Here is an 8,725-nt window from a genome sequence, read left to right as displayed (position 1 = left end):
CGGTCGGAGGGAGGCGGCCGCCAGGCGCACACACGAGGGCGCGGAGCCCAGCCTGGCGAGCCGGGCGGCGCGACCCCCGGAAGTGAACCTCCCGGAGGTCAGCGGCGCCGCGCTTGCGCAGTTCCGGCCGCGCCGCCGCCGGCCGCGGAGGGAGCACCCGCGGAGCCGGGGACAGGCCTGCGCAGCCAGGGGCCTTGCGGAGCCGAGTCTCACAGGCTGCTACTTCCTGGTCAGAGGCAGCGCTTAGTCTAAAGCTCCTGCCGCCAAAATAAAGGGGTCCGTCCGCCCTGGAGTCCGGAGGAGAAAGGACGGGGGCTACGGGGTGCCGCGTGGGCCAAGCCGCGCCGCCCGCCGCCCGCCGCCCGCCGCCGCCGCGAGCGCACCTGCCCCGGAGCCCGCCGCCAGCTCGGGGTGTGGCTCGGGCCATGTGCGGAGCCAGAGCTCGGAAATGGGGAACCGGGGGAGCGGGAGTGCAAACCATTGAGCCAGAAGGCACGTGGGGGAAAGGGGAAGCGCGCGGGGCCGAGGACTCCTGGGGTGCGCCGCGACTCGGCTCCCCGCCCGGGGCGGACCGCGATTCCTTCCCGGTGCTACATCCTCGGGGCTTCGAAGGTTAGACTCGTGCTGTTTATTTCTTTGGCTTTCCTATCCGGGGCAGTTTTCGCAGGGCTGGGAGGTAGGTGCCTAGTGTTTGTTGTTCAGCTGGTAAGTACTGGCTGATTGTCAGAGTAACCAAAGCAGTAATCACAGCCAAGGGGTCCCCCAGACTCAGCGCCTGCAGGCCGCCTTCTCCCGTCTACCGTCCTTGCTTCCAGGAACCCCGACCCCAGCTCAGCTTCTGCACCCGAGGGGTGCAAGCAGCCTTCTCCCGTCTACCATCCTTGCTTCCGGGAACCCCGATCCCAGCTCAACTTCTGGACCTGAGGGGTGCAAGCCACCTTCTCCCCATCTACCGTCCTTGCTTCCAGGAACCCCGATCCCAGCTCAACTTCTGGACCTGAGGGGTGCAGGCCGACTTCTCCCCATCTAGCGTCCTTGCTTCCAGGAACCCCGATTCCAGCTCAGCTTTTGTCCCTGAGGGGGGCAGGCTGCCTTCTCCCCATCTAGCATCCTTGCTTCCAGGAACCCCGATCCCAGCTCAGCTTCTGCACCTGAGGGTGCAGGCCACCTTCTCCCCGTCTACCGTTCTTGCTTCCAGGAACCCCGATCCCAGCTCAGCTTCTGGACCTAAGGGGTGCAAGCCGCCTTCTCAGCATCTACCATCCTTGCCTTCTCACCATCTACCTTCTTGCTTCCAGGAACCCCAATTCCAGCTCAACTTCTGCACCTGAGGGGTGCAAGTCCCCTTCCCACTGTCTACCGTCCTTGCTTCCAGGAACCCCGATCCCAGCTCAGCTTCTGCACCCGAGGGGTGCAAGCCGCCTTCTCAGCGTCTACCATTCTTGCCTTCTCACAATCTACCGTCCTTGCTTCCAGGTACCCCGATCCCAGCTCAGCTTCTGGACCTAAGGGGTGCAAGCCGCCTTCTCCCGTCTACCATCCTTGCTTCCAGGAACCCCGATCCCAGCTCAACTTCTGGACCTGAGGGGTGCAAGCCGACTTCTCCCCATCTAGCGTCCTTGCTTCCAGGAACCCCGATTCCAGCTCAGCTTTTGGCCCTGCGGGGGGCAGGCTGCCTTCTCCCCATCTAGCATCCTTGCTTCTAGGAACCCCGATCCCAGCTCAGCTTCTGCACCTGAGGGTGCAGGCCGCCTTCTCAGCGTCCACCATTCTTGCCTTCTCACCATCTACCGTCCTTGCTTCCAGGAACCCCGATCCCAGCTCAGCTTCTGCACCCGAGGGGTGCAAGCCACCTTCTCCCCGTCTACCATTCTTACTTCCAGGAACCCCGATCCCAGCTCAGCTTCTGCACCTGAGGGTGCAAGCTGCCTTCTTCTCCCCATCTAGCGTCCTTACTTCCAGGAACCCCGATTCCAGCTCAGCTTCTGGCCCTGAGGGGGACAAGCCGCCTTCTCCCCGTCTACTGTCTTGCTTCCAGGAACCCCGATCCCAGCTCAGCTTCTGGACCTAAGGGGTGCAAGCTGCCTTCTCACCGTCTACCATCCTTGCCTTCTCACCGTCTACCTTCTCGCTTCCAGGAACCCCAATTCCAGCTCAACTTCTGCACCTGAGGGGTGCAAGTCCCCTTCCCACTGTCTACCGTCCTTGCTTCCAGGAACCCCAATTCCAGCTCAACCTCTGCACCTGAGGGGTGCAAGCCGCCTTCTCACCATCAACCGTTCTTGCTTCCAGGAACCCTGATTACAGGCTCAACTTCTGGATGTAAGGAGTGCATTTAGAAACTTAGTTTTTTTTTTTTTTTTTTAAGATTTTATTGATTTATTTAACAGAGAAAGAGAGCACAAGCAGGGGGAATGGCAGAGGGAGAGGGAGAGGGAGAAGCAGGCTCCCAGCCGAGCAGGGAGCCTGATGCAGGACTCCATCCCAGGACCCCAGGATCATGACCAGAGCTGAAGGCAGCCACTTAACCAACTGAGCCAGGCAGGGCCCCCTAAACTTCTGTTATTGTATCTTGTACTTCTTGATTCAAAGTGGTGCTGTGCATTTAGTCAGCTCTCTCTGAGCCTCCTGTATCCTGCTATCTTTGAGTCAGGATTTGTTTCCCTGAGGGAAGAAAGTGAGTGAGGCCTTTAATCAGTGATCAGTTCTTTATGTTTTGGCTGAAAGGATGGTTATCTTTGAATAACACCAAGACCGCAAGTTGCCCTGTATTTGGGATATCCTTCTTATGAGTAGTGTTAAAAAGAATAGGTCTTTCTGGTTTTATTTTTTGAGAAAGAGAATCTTAGGATCTCGTGGCTCTGAGATTATGAAATCAAGGGTGGGATGCTGGGACTCCTGGGTGATTCAGCCGTTGAGCGTCTGCCTTTGGCTCAGGGTGTGATCCCAGAGTTCCCCGGGGATTGAGTCCAACATCAGGCTCCCCGCAAGGAGCCTGCTTATTCCTCTCCCTATGTCTCTGCCTTCTCTCTGTGTCTCTCATGAATAAATAAATAAAATGTTTAAAAAATTAAAAAAAGAGTGAGATGTTTGACCAAGCCACCCACAGGCCCCACAATGGGTCTTTTTTTTAAGGGGGGGGTGTATCTCAGACAAAAAAATTCAACTGTCAAAGATTTAATTTACTTATTAATTAATGAGGCATATAAAATGATACAGTTGGTTCAGAGATAAATCCAAAAGGCAGACATGTATCTAGGCAGTAGGAATGAATGTGCTTAATAGCTGAACTTACTTAATAGATGCAGAACTGGTTTCTACAGTGAGGGAGGCACATCAAATGAACTTTGATCAGACAAAATTGACTTTATGTCTAATATCTATGGACAAGAATCACTAGCATTGCTATCAGGTCTCTGCTATTTATAAAGTAATAAATAGCTTAAAGAAAGGAGAAGACCCCGTGGAACCAGATAATCCGGAAGGGTGTGCCAGATGTTTGGTTGTTCACTGAAGACACCTAATAATCTTTTTGGCCCATTTCAAAGTCCTTCACAAGAAAGGAAGAGTGGAGGGATCCTCACCCCCACGATTCTCATCACCCCCACACTTGTCTTGCCTATGCTTTTTGATCCTGGTTTAGGCTTGTTTATCATGACTTTGAAAGTGCACCCCTTGCTGTAGGAAATGGCATGGTAAAATCATTCATTAAAATATTTAACAGGGACGGCAGGCATTGACCAAAACAATTCTGTTTTTTAAGGGTTTTCATCTCTTTCTCAACAAAATTGGTATGTTTTTTAAAATCTCTTATGCAAGTCATTTCCCCTCGTCAAGCCTCAGCTTTTGTTTTATCTCTAAAATATGAGATTAGACTTGATTTCTACGGTTTCTTCCTGTTTTAAGACTAGTTCAACTCAGAGGTTTGGGTTTATTTTTTTGTTGTTGTTGTTATTGTTTTACCTCTCCCTGATTTCACTGAAGCTCTGGGATAAGAAAACCTAGTATTTCCCATCCCTTTGGCAGGGATGGGAAACATCCCATGTCCCAAGCTAGTTCTGTTTATCCTTCAGGAGCTGGTTTCCAGCTCATCACTTGTCCCAGGAAGCAGCCCTTTTAAAGCAGAGGCTGCATTCAAACATATGAAAAGATGCTCAGGCTCATTCAAAGTAAAAGGAGTGAATGCAAATTTGAAGTACAAGGAGATGCCATTTTTCACTTAGTAGATTGGCAAAGATGAAAGTTTGGTAATACTTGATGTTGGCAAACAGACTCAGCTGATGCAATTGTAAATTTGTTCATCTTTTTGTAGCTCAAGATAGCAATATGAACCACAAAAATTTAAATGTACATGCCCTCTGACCCAGCAATTCCCCTTAGGACTTTATCCTACAGATAGACTTAACCACATGTACAAAGCTGTTTGCACTTGAGTACATACGGTAGCATGCTGTAGAAGCAAAAAGCTGGCAGCACCCTGCATGCTGTGAATATTTTAGGGAAAATATGTCGTACACACAAATAGGAATACTGTGCTGTACAATTGTAAAAAGAAATTGAGACAGATTTTCATGAATTCAAATGTATGGTCTTCAAGGTATATCAAGTTTATTATGTCACACTGTGTGTGTTCTTGTGTAAGAAAGCAGAGTGGGGGGGGCAGCCCCGGTGGCCCAGTGGTTTAGTGCCGCCTTCAGCCCTGGGTGTGATCCTGGAGACCCAGGATTGAGTCCCACGTCAGGCTGCCGGCATGGAGCCTGCTTCTCCCTCTGCCTCTCTCTTTCTCTCTCTCTCTGTCATGAATAAATAAATAAAGTCTTTTTAAAAAATTTAAAAAAGAAAGCAAGCAGAGTGGGGAGATACGTATGTTTATATGTACAGAGAATATCCCTGGACAGATAATACAAGAAATGGGTCTGTCATTTGTTAATTTTTTAACCACGTATTTATTTTTGAATACATGGAAACATAATGAAATGAGACAATACAACAATTGGCAAAACATTCAAATGTCATAGAATAGACTACCCAAAACATGAAAAGCTCTTCTTTTCATCAGGGAAATGCAAACTTAAACCACAGTGAAATATTTACACACTCACCAGAATAAAACGAAAAAGCACGAAGCATTGACAAGCATCTGGAGTAACTAGAACTTCCATGCACTGCTCGTGGGAAGGTCATTATTAAACCCCCATGGACAACTATTACTATCTGCTGACACTGAACATGTACAAACTTATGCTCACCAAAAGACATGTGCTAGAACGTTCACACAGCACTGTCCACAATTACCCCAAACTGGAAATAACCTAAATGCCCATGACTGGCAGAATGAATAAACAGTGTATACTCACACCATGAACTGCTTTACAACAATAGAAATCAACCTCTCAAGTACATGTTGGGTTAAAGACGCTAAGACATAAGACCATGCATACTATATGATTCCATTACTAAAAGGTTCAAAATCAGGCAAAACTCATCTTTGTTATAGAAAGATGGCCCAACAGTGGTCACCATTGAATTAATCATACTCCATGGTTTGATCTGGGTGCTAGTTGTATGGGTGCCCACTTGGTGTCAGTTCATCCAGCTATGTACACTTGGGATTTGTGCACTCCATTTCAAGTAAACAGCGGGAGAGAAAGAGAGGGATGCTTCTAGAAGTTGTACAGTGGAAAATCAGAGGTTTCTTCTGGAAGGGGGTTTGGGTTGTTCCTTATTTTTTACCACGGCCTTTGTGGTGTTGAATGCAACGGCCAAAATAGGGAAGCCAGAAGGCTGACAGTCCACAAACCATGGCATTGGACCAGGCCCAGAGAGCCTAAAGAATCCAATGTACTATGATGTGTCCTGAATTCCTTTTCACAGGGACACCTCACCTCCAGTTGTGGGTAGAGCCTGCAGGGGCATCATGCCCATGCTTGGTGGGGAAGGTGTGTGGCTAGTGGACGTGTATGGAGAACCTACCGAGTCCCATGCTCTGGGCTTGGCCTTCTGTGTCACCTCAATAACTCTCATGCCCTTCAGTTCAGAAACTGTACTGTGGTGTCTTCCTCCCTGGAGTGCTTTCTAAAATTTCCTCCTCCCTCCCATTCCCACGGTAGTTCAGTTCCCCCCTCCCTGCTTTGCTCCTTGTCACACCTCAGTTTTATTTATCATGTATCTTTTACTTAGTCACTTACTCCAGTGTTTATCTCTGGCTATAGCACAAGCCTCATGAAAGGCAGGTAGTTTTGTTGCTTTTGTCCACTAGCACAGCCCCAGCTCGATCAACCAATTAATATGCATGTAATGAGTGAGTGAACACACTATGGGTGGCTCCTTTCATAGATGAAGAAACAGGCTCAGGTTAAGCAGTGTGCTCAAGGTCACACAGCTAGGAGGGGAGAGCCAGGATTCAGGACAGATCTGTCTTTGCTGCTGTAATACACATATACTCCCTTCATCCTCACAGCCCTAGGAAGCTGGTGTGATCCCTTTGCACAGCTAATGAAACTGAGGCTTAGAATGAAGTGATTGCCCAACGGAAGCAGAAAGCACAGCTAGCCTGTGCTGCCTCCCTTCTGTCCGTCTGTGAAGATCCTGTTCTTCAGACCATTACAAACTCCTTCTTCAAGGAGTCAGAGGCCAGGCTGTGTACCAGTGCAGCTCTATACCAAGCCCTGATGGCTTGCTTGTTCCAGCTGCCAAAGGCCCCATCACCAAGTCTCCTGGAAGTCCTGGAAGCAAGCGCCTGCCCATTTGTGCTCATCTTCTTGTCCCCCGCCCCCCTTGTCTTAAACTCACTGGTTTATTTGACAAGCATTTAATGATCTACTCTGTATTTAGCACCTTGCTAGGTGCTGCAGACACATGAGTAAGCAAAACCAGACAATGTCCCTGCCTGTTACAGAGCACACAAACTAAGTGAACAAGTTAATAAGTGCACAATTACAAACAGGCGTTCCTATAAAGGAAAAGGATATTGTGTGGTGAAAGGGTATACCTGGAATCTGGCCTGGCCTGGCCTGGTCTGGCCTGGAGGTCACATGGCTTCGTTTTGGGTGTGATAGGTGAAGGACACGTGGGTATTTGATAAGCAAGGGGATGCAGGGGATGGAGGTAAAGGGTTCCAGGCAAAAGGGTAGATGGGGAGGACTTACAGTAGAAAGCAGCACGGATTGCTGGAAGTACTATAAGGGGCCAGTGTGCAGAGGGTGAGGGAGAGTGAGGAGACCAGTCTGGAGAGCTTGGAAGGGCCAGGTCAAGCTCCACCCGAACAACCAGAAGGATTCTGGCTGTGTCAGGGGCAGTAGGAAGCCGCTGGAGGATTCAGTCACCTTTGTGGTTTCTAAAGGTGACTTTAGCTGCTTTGTGGAGAGCAGAGCTGGGGAAGGACAAGGACAGATGCAAGGAAATGTCAAGTAATGTTGACAGAGCCATCGGGTTAGAGCACTCAGCATTTTGTCTAAAAGTATCTTTCCCACAGGTTACTAATTATTGACAAAGAGGGGGAAAAAACCCTTTACAGTAAAGAAATCTGTTACCATCTCAACCAGTGGTCAACAGCATCAGCAATAATGAGACAACTGATACGGTGCCTCCTGGTCCAATGCCCTGAGGAGGACACATCCCTGCTGCTCAGCACTGCTCAGCACTGCTGCCCACACTGTGCTCCCTGACTATCCGGGGCAGGTAGAAAACCCACCCTGACAGACAAAACAACCAGCTTGTGCTCTAAATACGCATCAGTGCCTGGAAGGACACAGAAAAGTTGGGAACTACTCCAGCCTTTGAAGATGGAGGAAGGCGCCCCCAGCCAATGGATGCTGGAGGTCCCCAGAAGCAGGATCAACAAGGAGGCCATCCTCCCCCAGGGCCTTCAGAAGGAAGGCAGCCCTGCCAATACCTTGATTTTAGAACTTGACCTCCAGTACTGTAAGATAATAAATCTGTGTTGTTATAAGCCACAACATTTGTGGCAATATGTTCCAAAGGGGGAGGAAATAGGCATGGTGGGCCACTAGAAGCAGAAGTGATGCTAAGGCACATCGCCTGGTTGTGCTCCTATTACTTTTTCAGAGCCACCCTCTAGTCAAAGTATTTTTGAGTATTGACTCAGCCATCCAATAAATTTACTATTTCTCCCACCCTTTCTTCATGTCCTTTATACAATATCACGAGATAGCTCAGCAAATGCTTTGTCCTGGATATCTGGTTGCATTCCCCCACCTGCTCAGAGTCTGTCTTCCTCAGTTTCCTGTGGGGACCCACACTCCCCGTGCTCTTCACCCAAGGAGCCAGCCTCACTCCTCTCCAGGTATGGCCAATCCACTTATCCCCACAACCTGGCTTCAGAGATTGATTCAAGGGGTGAGCATGTGACCAATGTTGGTCCATTTAGATCAAATCCTAGGACTTCTTCTGGAAATACTGAAGGGCAGAGTCCTTTCCCCCTGGGGTTGCTAAGTTGAAAGAACTATTTGCCGGTTGTTCCTGAAGACCACCTTGTAAAAAAAGCACCTGATCCTAGAATGAAGCCAGCTCACAGGGAAGCAAGTAGGGGAGAGAGACTGAGCTCTGATGACATCACTGGCCCCCCTGGATCCTGCTGAGCCAACCCCAGAATTTAGGTGTGTTATATGAGCCAACATATTCCCTTTTTCTGGAAAAAAAGTTTAAATTCTATGACTTACAATTGAAAGAATCTTGGTAAATACACCTTCCAGGTCCAAATGCA

The 8,725-nt window shown here is 49.3% G+C and overlaps 1 long non-coding RNA gene across 1 annotated transcript; it reads left to right on the top strand.

Moving 5' to 3' along the window:
- Positions 1-135: 135 nt before the first annotated feature.
- Positions 136-8,135, top strand: LOC119871930. Its single transcript, XR_005359990.1, has 2 exons — positions 136-612; positions 7,475-8,135. It is a non-coding gene; the product is annotated as an uncharacterized LOC119871930 (long non-coding RNA).
- The last annotated feature ends 590 nt before the right edge of the window (positions 8,136-8,725 follow it).

Source organism: Canis lupus, chromosome 5 (genome assembly GCF_011100685.1).
Source record: "Canis lupus familiaris isolate Mischka breed German Shepherd chromosome 5, alternate assembly UU_Cfam_GSD_1.0, whole genome shotgun sequence".
NCBI classification, from domain to species: Eukaryota; Metazoa; Chordata; class Mammalia; order Carnivora; family Canidae; genus Canis; species Canis lupus.
Note: the sequence above shows the minus strand (reverse complement) of the source record. Positions and strands in the feature narration are given on the sequence as shown.